This window comes from Leuciscus leuciscus, assembly GCF_965113295.1.
Source record: "Leuciscus leuciscus genome assembly, chromosome: 4".
Classification (NCBI taxonomy): domain Eukaryota; kingdom Metazoa; phylum Chordata; class Actinopteri; order Cypriniformes; family Leuciscidae; genus Leuciscus; species Leuciscus leuciscus.
This window is the reverse complement of record NC_138728.1, coordinates 4,750,408-4,762,653: the sequence shown is the minus strand read 5'-3', so window position 1 is coordinate 4,762,653 and position 12,246 is coordinate 4,750,408. Positions and strand designations below refer to the sequence as shown.

The 12,246-nt window shown below is 36.4% G+C and overlaps 1 long non-coding RNA gene across 1 annotated transcript in view; it reads right to left on the bottom strand.

Annotated features, from left to right (window-relative positions):
• The window catches only part of LOC309497999, a 121,716-nt gene that overhangs the window by 22,185 nt on the left and 87,285 nt on the right, over positions 1–12,246 (bottom strand). The window lies entirely within an intron of this gene.

Sequence of the window (12,246 nt, the reverse complement as noted above, 5' to 3'; positions counted from 1 at the left end):
TGGCTTGATTTGAAGTAAAACACTTTTCTGATTAAACTGTTTGGTCTGAGAGGTCCAGTTTCCAAACACTGTTGGGCATTAGATCAAAAAAGTCCCAAAAAAGTGTTGGGTTTACATCTTCTGAAGCTGTTTAAGGTATCTCAGTTATGGCGTGCTGGCTGTTTCTTTTGCCGTTATGAAGTTTTTATGCACAGGTCATCGGGTGTCTACTTGAATTAGCTGTTTTCTGTGTGTCCATGCCTGATTGTAATGAGTTCAGTGAAAACATGTCTGTTTTGGGATGTGATGTAGTTTACGTTTCTTTGTTGCGGATCCACAGGTGTGTCGTGTCAGCCCAGCTCAAGTTCACCCCTGCTGGCCTGGAGAGGCACTGTGGCCTCGTTTTCCTCCACTGGACGGTCGATCTGGACACCGTTGGGAATTAGATCAAAAGTAGTCCAAAAAAGTGCTGGGTGTACATCATCTGAGGCTGTTTAAGGTATCTCAGTTATGGAGTCTGTGGAAAACCACAAGTTTCTTTTGCCGTTATGAAGTTTTTATGCGCTGGTCATCGGCTGTCTGTTGCTGCTATCTGTGCGATAGACCAATCACAACAACCTTTCATGTAGTTTGTAACTGTTTGTGAATGTAAAAGGTCTGACAAGTTTTAAAGATCAAAGTGCATAAATGGAGTTATTGTCTCCCAAAAGAAAGAAGCGATTCTGAACTGCCTAAAACCAGTTGTCAGTAATTGCCGTCTTACTTACTGCTCAAACCTATGTAGGTTTGTCACAAACTTGCCTAATGCCAGCCATTGTTCTTCATTGGCCGCCTACGAACAGCGTCTACTTCCCCCCGCCCTCAAACACTGTAGTTATAGCTGAGACTGGACGAGTTTTGTTTGTGTTGTCTATGTCGAGAAGACGCATTTTTCTTTGCATGCTCTTCCAAAGGATTAGGACTCTGACTTTACTGTTTGTATCACTGTGTATCAAGCGCTGAGGAAGCCTCCAGATCTAAAATTCAGATATGGTAACAGGCGTTTAGTTTCTGACACGTGCTGTCAGTGGTAGACCAATCACAACAGACTGGGCCGTCTGACCAATCAGAGCAGAGTATACCGATCACAACAGCCTGGGACATCTGACCAATCAGAGCAGAGTAGACCAATCACAACAGACTGGGACATCTGACCAATCAGAGCAGAGTAGACCAATCACAACAGACTGGGACATCTGACCAATCAGAGCAGAGTAGACCAATCACAACAGCCTGGGACATCTGACCAATCAGAGCAGGGCAGGCTCTTGTAAATGCAGGGTTTAAAGAGACTGACTCCTTGATCGAGCCGTTTCAGACACTGAGAAAAGAGCCGACGCAGCAATGTATATTATGAGAAAATTAAAGTGTTTTGATGCATGTAAACCTATTGTAGGAGACCTCCAAAATTAAATTAGGTAGCTTTAAAATAGCGTAATAGGGGCACTTTAAAAATGTTTAACAAATAAAGTGTCCAAATACTTGTCTTAATTTTGAATGGTATGTTTTTATTTTATAATTTAATACCTGAAAAAATTCTCTCTTTTGTCTAATGTGTGCCATATTTCTGTAAAATTACTCTGGGTTTGATATTTTGTAAAATAATTCAATGATATTCAGACATTTTTAGGTGTGCCTTACGTCTTTGAATAGTTATTTGAGCCGCAGTATGTGCTGCGCATTAAATCAATTTTAAATGTTTCTCCTCAAGTAACAGATCAGAATGAAATGAAGACGTGCCAATCTGCTTGGATTTCTTTATTCACCCATAGTCATCTCATTCATTCCTGTAAGGCTGTTTTGTTTTTAATAACTATCCTATCTGACTATGATCAATTCAGAGAGTTTCTCTGGTCTGGAGTTCAGATATCCATCATTCAGTTGTTTTACACTGCCGGGACTGATCCAGGTTACAGTGCCAAGTGAGGGAAGGAGACTGAGAGCCTCATTTATACAAACTCAAATACAGGACAGCCAATTAAAGATAAGCTATTGTCAGAAAGTTTAAAAACTTTTAATAATCTAAAGAACCTTTTTCCTCTATAAAGAACCTTTTGTGGAATGAAAAGGTTCCATGCATTTTAAAGGTTCTTTATGGAACCATCAATGCCAGTAAAGAACCTTTAGTTTTACTATGGTATTTGGGTAGATTTTCGAGAAGTTGACAGTGGAACATGCAAGACTCCTTCCAAAGGCATATTAAACATAGTATTATGCTAATTATTATATAATTATTATTCATGCAACTTTATAACCTTGAATTAATCAAGAAACTACATGGAATATTTGTACTTTTTACAAATTCATTTGTCACACAGCAGGATCATTTCAAATGGACCATTTAGTAAAGGCAAAAAGATTAGGGAAATTTTAAATAAATGGTGACCATGAAGTTACAGCACTCTCTAAAATCTTTAATCATTTAATAACTAAAATCTCGAAGTTCATAAAAAAGATTGACCAATTAAAGTACAAACATGACATTACCATCATATATGTTAAAAGTAAACATTTTTACAAAAACGATCTTGTTTTACTGCTTATTGTATTTTAACTGAATTTACTTTTACTTTGTAGTGGAAGCTACAGAAGAGTTTGAGAAATCAGTAGAAAAACAATATTTAATTAAAATCCTCTTTTTTCTGACATAATACGTGCGTTTGTATCCGTTTTTGACGTTTGCGAGCTCTTGAGCTGTACAGGAAGCTGGTGGTGTGCAGATTTCCATCATCACGTCCCGTTCGTGCTGAGGTGTGTGTGGAGTCTCACATGCTCAGAGCAGGGACTGCAGCCTCTCTTCATGGAGCTGTGCAGGGGAACGGGTGGAAGAGGGTCAGGGCGAGAGCTGAGGCGACGCTGAAGTGTGTTTATTTGTGAGAAGTCGCAGTGTGTCAGGTGTATGGGGGAACAAACAGGCCTTTGTTGTGTGGTGAAAGGGGTCACGCTGTTTTTAAGAGCTCACTGTTATCACCTCTACACTGAAGGCTGAAGGAGGAATTACGACTCACTCTCTCACACAATCTTTCTTCTCTCTTTTCTTTCTCTCCGGTGAGCAGTCTGACATTTTTGGAGTGGTATGTAGATAATAGACGTTGGTATATTATGTGAATCTTTTTAGTGTGGTCTGTAGTCCATATTTTTACTACCTGCTTTTATATATATATATGTTTTATATACAATATGCGGTTCTACTTTATATTAGCTGTCTTTAACTACTATGTACTAACATTTAAATTAATCATTTTATACAATACACTTATTGTTTACATACATGCTTTTACATTGTACTTATATTTAAAAATACCTGCGTGTGATTACAGCTGTAATTAATTTCTGTAATTACACTGTTGAAACTTCCCTTATACCCTTAAAGCAAACCCCCAAACATGCCTCTGACCTCACCCGGATCCCAGCTCAATCGCAGCAAAAGTGTTTTGGGTAACGCTTTATTTGGTTGCACAGACCAAAAATGTTTATTCAATTTAACCTGACTAGTTTCTTTGGCATATGCATTTAACGTCTACATGTTATGGTTTCTAGTTTTACAAAATTACATTAACTGGATAATCTTGTGACTCAATCGTAAAGGAGGGTTGAATTATAAGAAACAGTTGCAGAAAGAAATGGCACCAATACAAAAGCAGTGCAGTACTTGGTAAAAATGGTTATTTTAGTTAGTTTGAGGCATTCAAATTGTGGTATACGCCCATAGAAACACACACACACACACACACACACACACACACACACACACACACACACACACACACACACACACACACACACACACACACACACACACACACACACACACACACACACACACACACACACAGTATATTCAGATGCAAATAAATCGAGGCACTAATAAATCTAAATGTTTTCAATGGTTTTCCCTCCTGCACTCACACTCCGTCAATCCCTACACGTTCAGCATCCTTCAGTGGAGATCATTATTTACTAAACAGGCTTCCTAATAAGTGTGGAGTGATTACTGAGAGGAAAAAAAAAAGCGAAAAACCTCCACTGGAGGAATATCCATCATAATTGATGTGTTGCAAAGCAGATTACACACATTAGCGCACACAGTTTTGAATATGACAGCTCCAACTGAACATGACAAATTCCATAATGTGGAAAAAAAGGAAGGTATTTGACTCTCAGGGTATTAGGATGCTCGGCATGCAACAAAGCAGCATTTGCATGTGAGTGTAACGGTAACCCCCCCCACCCCCGTATGTTCCTTCGGCCATAATTATCTCTCATTTGTTCTTTATTTCAGTGGGATCCTGTGCGCTGCGTTTGCTGGACGAGCGTTCGTCTCGTAACGCGTCTCTCATTGAGCTGGGCTGATCCTCCACACACACCGTATTAGAAGTGTTTGAGCCGCTGCTGTTATTTACTGTAACAGAGACGCTTTAAAGCCATTTATAAACGATTCACTAAAGCAGTTCTACACTAAATGTATATTTAAAACATGGGAAATAGAATTAAATATCTTATAGTATTTTACTTTTATTAATGGATTTTAAAATAGACAGATTTTTAATGGCCTCTATATCTTTTTAGATTATTTTTATTTTATTTTTTTATTACTACTACTACTATCTATATAGATTTGGAGATTGTTTATCAATATGAATATGGCCTACAGACATTATTATCATTATTATACTACTACTACTACTACTACTACTACTACTACAATTTGTATATGTACATAGCTTTGGACAATGTCTACATTTTAGTGTTTGTTTTTACATTTTGTATATGAATTTTTATAGAGAGAGAGTATTGACCTGTCAACATTATTATTAACATTATTATTATTAGCAAAAAATACATGTTTTTTTTATTTTACATATATTAATTTGGCATGAGGATTTTTTTTTCTTTTCCTTTTTTGTCGTAGTTACAGTTCTTATCCTACTTTTTCTCTGGCATAAATTTGAGGGTGTTTATGAAAACGCTCCTCAGAAGTGTCATTACTTCCACACATCACGATAACCACCTTCCAGCTCAACAGAAGGAAAGAAATAATATCCCACCTTCTGATTGTAACACCTACAATATTTTAGTCCTCTTTACCAAATACAAGCTTGAATTGATTTGATCATGCAGAATGTGACTCTGCTAATAGCACGTCACAAGTCAAGTCGAGGAAATCTGTCGTTCCCAAAGACAAAAAGTAAAGCAATACTCTCTCGCCCTCCGCGTTTGAACACAATTAAACACTTGTGTTCAGATTTCTCTCTGGATCCATATGTGGTTTCTCCCACACAGTCTCTCATGTTTTCTTCAACACGTGTAAATTCTAATAAGGCTGTTTAATTTCTGTCACACTCCTGGGTGTTATTGAAGTCCTTGGCAGATATTTTACTGAACGTACACTGTCGCAGATTTATATAAATTGTAAAAGTATGTTTGCTGACTAAGAAGCAAATGGAAAATGTGTTCTCTGCGCCCTTTATACTATTTATACTGATAAGAATTAAATGAATTTGTTCTCAAGTAGTTCCATCAAATTCCTCCTGGGATATCAGTAATTTTCCTGAGAGTCAAATGCCCATGTTCTTATTTGTTAGAATTATTTGGAGCTTTTAGTGATAGCTTATGGAGCTGGTTTAATCGGTGTCAAATTAAAACAATCAGCGAGGTTGTGTGTGGCTGCACGAGCACGAGTTGTTTTGAAATGTTCTGGGTTTTTCGGGAGGATTGGAGTGTGTGAACTCTGCTCCAACACTGACCTCTAGTGGCCGGTGTTTCCTGAAGCCTCCTGATGAAGCGACTCGTACCCGTGACCTGTTTGAACGATCGTTTTAAAGCCACTTCTCCTTTAATTACGATGAAACAATTATAGCTGAATGGAATTAAAGTGACCTATACTGTGAACAATTAAAACATATAATTACATTATCATTTTTAAAGTTATAATCATTTACTGTTCAAGAAAACAGAACAACCCGCTTTACCCATGAGCACACATCTGCAGAAATACAGATAAAAGAAAAAGATTGATAATAAAACAAGTCACTTATTCATTGCAGGGATTTATGTGCAATGGAAAATAATACTAATAGTTACAACATTATTATTTATAATGTATTACTATTATCCTTATATAATGTAATATATAATAGTAATAATATACAACATTATACATAATATTAATAATAACAGTTATTATTTTCAATATTAATCTTATATTTGTATTGTCAACTATTGTAGTATTTTTTTCACTATTTTTGTCAATAATAATAATAATAATAATACACAAGATATATTAGAACAAATAACAGTTATTCTTATTATTATATACTATATTTATTATAAATAATAATATTAATAACAACATTATAATATATTATATTCTATATTAAATTATTTTTGTATTAAAGTTCACTATTTTGTGTCAATAATAGTGATATGCAAGATATATAATAATAACAATTATTATTATTAATAGCATTTTCAGTAGTAATCTTATATTTGTATTATATGTTATTATTGTATTATTAATGTTTTCACTATTTTGTGAGAACAAGCAAACATTCAGATATGAATGGATGAATCTTTTTTGGGAAAAATAAAAAAAAGTACATTTTATAATTGAGTGCTTAACCTGGAAACTGGTGTCCCAACCCTCCTGCCATCCAAAGTGAAGCACATGACCCATGAAAGCAGCCGTAACTCATAAATATGTAGTCCTGACTCGCTTTTGACCCTGCACCTGTTAGTCTGCTCTTCCTCATTCCTTCTCATCCTCTTCATCCGCGTGTCCCTCCTGTCCCGTGCAGCTGTATCACATCTTTAGGATACGGTCAAACGGCCAGTGTCTACTCCACAGGCTGTAATAGGCATAATAGGGTCAAGCCTCTGCATTTAATAAACAATTATCCATTAATAATTAATAAGTCTCCATCTAAAGGGCGTGGCGACGGCCCGCTGCAGGCCTGGAGATGAATAATGCACAAAGTCCTGGTCAAACGGGCCGACCCGCACAGCGCCAATTATCCCGGCGTGATAACGAGCCTCCGAAACCCAACACTTCTGGCCTGGACACACACACACACACACACACACCTCAGAGTGATGGTGGCAGTGTTTCTAGGATTAATATCTCCCTCCTGCTTATGTTATTTTCTTGATTTCCCTGCAGTGTTTGTGAAGGAGAGGCTTCTGTTACCCGGCCCGTGCCTTCAGACCTGTCGCACTCATTTTGAATTACAAATCAATGACAGGTGCCGTCCGCCGCCCTGCCAAGGTCACTGCGATTATCAGAGGTTACGAGGAGAGACCGATGGACCGCCGGAAGATTAGCATAGTCCAGAGCAGGGTCTCGAATTAAAGAGCCCCCGTGGACCCTTTCAGAATTCCCAGAAATCCCAGCTCGGCCTCCCCAAACACACTCTTACTGTTTATAATGGAATCAACGCTTTGCACTTTGCACTGGTCAATTATAGATATTAAGCATAAAGAAAATATACAGGGCTCCCACAGGGCCACGGGAGATCTGACCGCGGTGGGACAGAAACTGGGCGGTGTCAGATGTTGGGTTAGTCTATTAAAATTGGGACTGTCTATAAAATTGCTGCTTAATAATAATCATCTTTTCTTTTTTTTTTCTCTTTTTTTTTCTTTCTTTTTTTTTTACTTTACTAGTGACCAAAAAATCAACCTAGAATATCTGAAATTGGCTCATTTCAAAATAAATAAATAAATATCAGATATTGTCAATATCAAAAATATCTAAATATGATATTTGAAATTGGCTAATTTCTGATATTTTAAGTTTTTTTTTTTTTTGTATACATTCAAAATCTCTTTTACTTTTTTATTTTTATGAATTGATGTGTTTTATTATTATTATTAGTAAGTGAGGTTTTTTGTGAATTTTTAGTAAACAGTTTTTTTTTTTTAAATCTTTTGGCAATTTTATATACTCAATTTGTTGGATTGTTTTTTGTGTGTGTGTGTGTGTATATATATATATATATATATACATATACATATATATATATATATATATATATATATATATATATATATATATATATAAATATAAATTTTTTATTATTAAATAGTGATTATTTGTTTTTATTGATAATCAAATTATTATCATATATATCAGTATATTCAATATATAAAGCACATATTTGTATATATAATATTTATATTTTATAGTTGGATAGTCGATAGCATTATATTGGCTTTTCGCTGCCCTGATTTCCAGAAATCTGTTTCTACATCAGACATTGGCAACTCAATATCAGTGGATCGCTGTATTTATAGCAGCAAAAACTGTGCTATAGTTGCAAAAATGAACATTCGTCAATCAGAGTTTCACACGTATGCTGGTTAATGTAGGTAAACCTGTGAATTAATATTCACTCATGTATATGCATTAGAAAACCAGAGCAGCAAGTTTCCCCTCTGCCTGTGATTTCATTTTCAGAATGAAGGTTTGGCAGGAGGCAAATTAGCATTTAAGAAATGTCTTTGCTAGATGACTGTTCTCCCAGCACCTCCAAAACTCACTCACTCTCTCTCTCTCTCTCTCTCTCTCTCTCTGTGTAAATGGTCTTGTCCATTAATGTCTGTCTGGAACTCTGTCAGTTCACTTTGTCCTAATGACACACTCTCGTCTCCACATCCGCACTGGTCGTCTCTACATCCTGCCCTGATCCGAGTGATTTAAAACACACTCGACCGTACCCCATCTTTATTGTGGAATAAAGCACACACGGGCCTGAGATACCTTTGCTCTCCCCGTCTGCATCTGCGGCACATCTGGAAGTGTGCGTCTAAATAATTGGAAGTCAATTTGTTTGAAGTTATGTTTTGGCATCTGGTTCAATTCATTCGATCTCTGGAAATCACATTCAGGGGTTTTATAGCGCCGCCCAGCTGGAGGCTTTTCATCTCTTTGTGCTCCGTCGTTAATTCGGCTCTCCGGCCAGTGATGTGGGAGTTTGTGAAATACTGCTGGGTGTGGTCCCATAAACACAAAATGGAGGCTCTGCCCCAGAGGATTATGGGAAGGCTGGTCAGTGGGGTTCACCTGGGGACGTTACTGTCGCCACAGCTCTCATGTGCAGTCTAACCCTGGGTAGTGCTAGTTAGCCGGATTGTGATCAATCAAACTTATTAAAGTCACCATGAAATCAAAATTGACAATTCTTAATTTGAAGAGAATATTGCTGTATTTATTATAAAAGATTTATCTGTGCACATCTTTTTTTAATGTATTTTTTTTATTGTGCCCTCATAATTTTTAATCATTGTAACTTCCTCTCCCTCTTGCAGGAACATCTCTTCTCTGATGATGCGTTCACTGGCGTGAGGGCGGAGCAACCTGTCACTCACATCAGATCGACCAATAACAAACCATCCAATCAATTCCCTGGAAACTCAAGCCCCGCCCTACATTTTTTTTCCTGTTTGAGAAGCCGTTTCACTCCGATAAGTCACAGTAGGGAAGAAAAGACTATCGTAACTTCCGATTCATGCCGACTTTTATTATTTGATAAGGGCAATTTAAGAATTTTTGGTTCTTATGAATGTAAGAGTGTAACATGAACAGTGGAATATAAAGCGTTTCCTTTTCTAGGACATGCATCATTTTGAATTTAATACATGACCTGTCAATGTTTGCATAAATTGTTTATTTAAACGATAAAAGTTAATCTAAGAGCCACAACATAAGACTTTGTTTTGTTTTTAAGTTAATCAATTTATTTAATTTGTTGCAGTGCCAATTAGTTTATCTAATTTATACCATTATTTATTTAATAAATTAGATTTATTTTTAATTATTATTGTTTTAGTTAATCATGTTAATAATGTTTTAATGTTTTTAATGCTATACATTTTTTACATGCACATTTTTAAAATATGTATTTTGTTAATTTTTTTCAGTCTGTGTGCTAAACGTTTGAAATCATCAGCAATGCCCAACAATGCCATTGACCTCTCCACCAGGTGAGTGTGAGATGCTTTTTCTTTCTTTATTCCTTTCTCAGATTATAAGGAACCTTTTCTCTATCATTTCTGCATAAATAAATAACATCTGATGCTTTTACAAATCTAAGAAGCAAAGCCACATATTAAAAATCTCCCACTGACTTGCAACTTCTTTTGTTTCCAAGATTTATATACATCAAAATCAGACTGTGGAACAATCCGGAGGTTTCTGTGAAACATGATTTACTGACTATAGATTCTCAGCTCTCAATGTGTGGCACATGTGAGGATCTCAGTCTATTACCACCATCTGCTGGTGACACACAGGACAGCGGGAACAAGTCAGCTGGAAACAGGTAACAACAACCCTCCATTTTCTGGGATTCTACATTAAAGTCACATATTAATTGTAATTTTTCTAAGGAAGGAAAATATATTGACCTATGGCTGTGGATGATTGACATACAATGTAGAGTATCTAGTCTAGTTTCTGCTGCATAATACATTGGTGTGTGTGTGTGTGCATTTTAAATAATGTATGATATATTATTAGTGGTGAGATTTGAACAGACCCTTAAACCTCAGGATGAAATGATTTTTGTCGCATGTAACTCACCATTTAACGGGTGACAAGCTTTGAGGAAGGGACCAGTTACTGTATAACTACTGTATAACCACAGACCCAGTATCACAGAGACTTAAAGGTGGACTCTTTGATCTGGACCAGTTAGAAACCATGTAGCGATACTCCAAAGCCATGCCCTAGCATTACAGTACATGCTCAAGTTTCACTCAGATTGTCTTCAGAATATGTACAAATCTAGTTTCGTTCTCGTCTGACTACAACAGTTGTAGATCTCTCCTTCTCTAGTCTTGCATATGTGCGATAGCATGATTGCTTTTTTTGCATTGAACATAATATTTGTTCCTTTTTTCAATTCTTTATCCATATTGAAATAAATCAAAGGATTGTGTTTGCGGAGGAAAAATGGTTTGGAAGTGGCTGAGAAAAAGGAAATGGGAAATTGCGCTCATGGAAATGATTTCCATAAGGCCTCGTCCATGTTTGTAATTTAATGAAAATCCATATTTACTTTGGGTAATTGCTCTGGCCAATTAAGCGTAAACATCACTCAGCACTTTGTAGTTGGAGTATCAGTGCTTGATAATGATGTGGCAGTTCAATTTTATTTTCCGTCTGCGGCGGAGATGCAAGTCGAAGCTTTTTCGATTTCATTACAGAGAAACATATAAGCTAATAACATTCTCAAACATTAATTTAGCCAGGCTTTGATGAACACGGGCTATCTGTCGAAATGCATTGACGTGTTTTTTTTTGTGCTAGTGTTTGTTGTATTATTAATGTGTTATTTCATTTTCGATTTTGGTTAAATAATATCTGCTAATGAAATGTGTCTTTAGAAGGCTGCCTATTCTGGGCTAGTCCAAAATAAAACTTTAAATCAACTTGGCTCAGAAGAGGCTCAGAGCAGCCGTGAGATTCGTCTTACATGTTGTTGCTAACTATTTATGATCGTTAGTGTTTGTATATGCAGAACTCAACTCGTTTGGGATTCAAAGTCTGGTGAGATTTTCCTCATGACTGTTCTGTGGTAAACTTCTGCTGCGGATGGTTTTTGTGAGTAGTTGTTCAGAAGACCGTTAGCACATTATTAGTGGTTATTTGAGTGTCATTAGTGTCCTGCGGGTGAGGGTCATCTTCATCACTGGTCAATCAACATGTCAATCAAACTGTCAGCCTCCCAGTGAGAGCCGGTACTTCAGTGTCATCATCACTCCTCAGTCTGGGGCCGGATTCACAAAAAATTCTTTTTATGTAATGTAAGGTAAGTAGAAGTGCAGTTTTTTTTTTTTTAAGAATGTCTTGATTGACAGGCGTCAATAACTTTTTGAATGTAAAGTTTGTAAAATGTGTTAATGACATTAACTGTTAGAAGAATTTATTTGATAGATTATAAACGTATAGTACTAATAGGTATTGCAATGCTTAATATTTGATTTTCAAAAAATCATTACAAGTTTTAGCACTGTAGATTTAAGACTAATTTATGGAAGTATGTTTCCACCATGGAATAAAAAGATAAATTCAAACTCAAGTTCATATCTTGCAATTCTGACTTTTCCCCCCCCAAGAATGGCAATTCTGAGAAAGCCAAAAAAACTCGGCTCACAATTATGACTTTTTTCTCAGAACTGCGAGGAATAAAAGTCAGAATTGCTGGGATAAAAACACACAATTGTGAG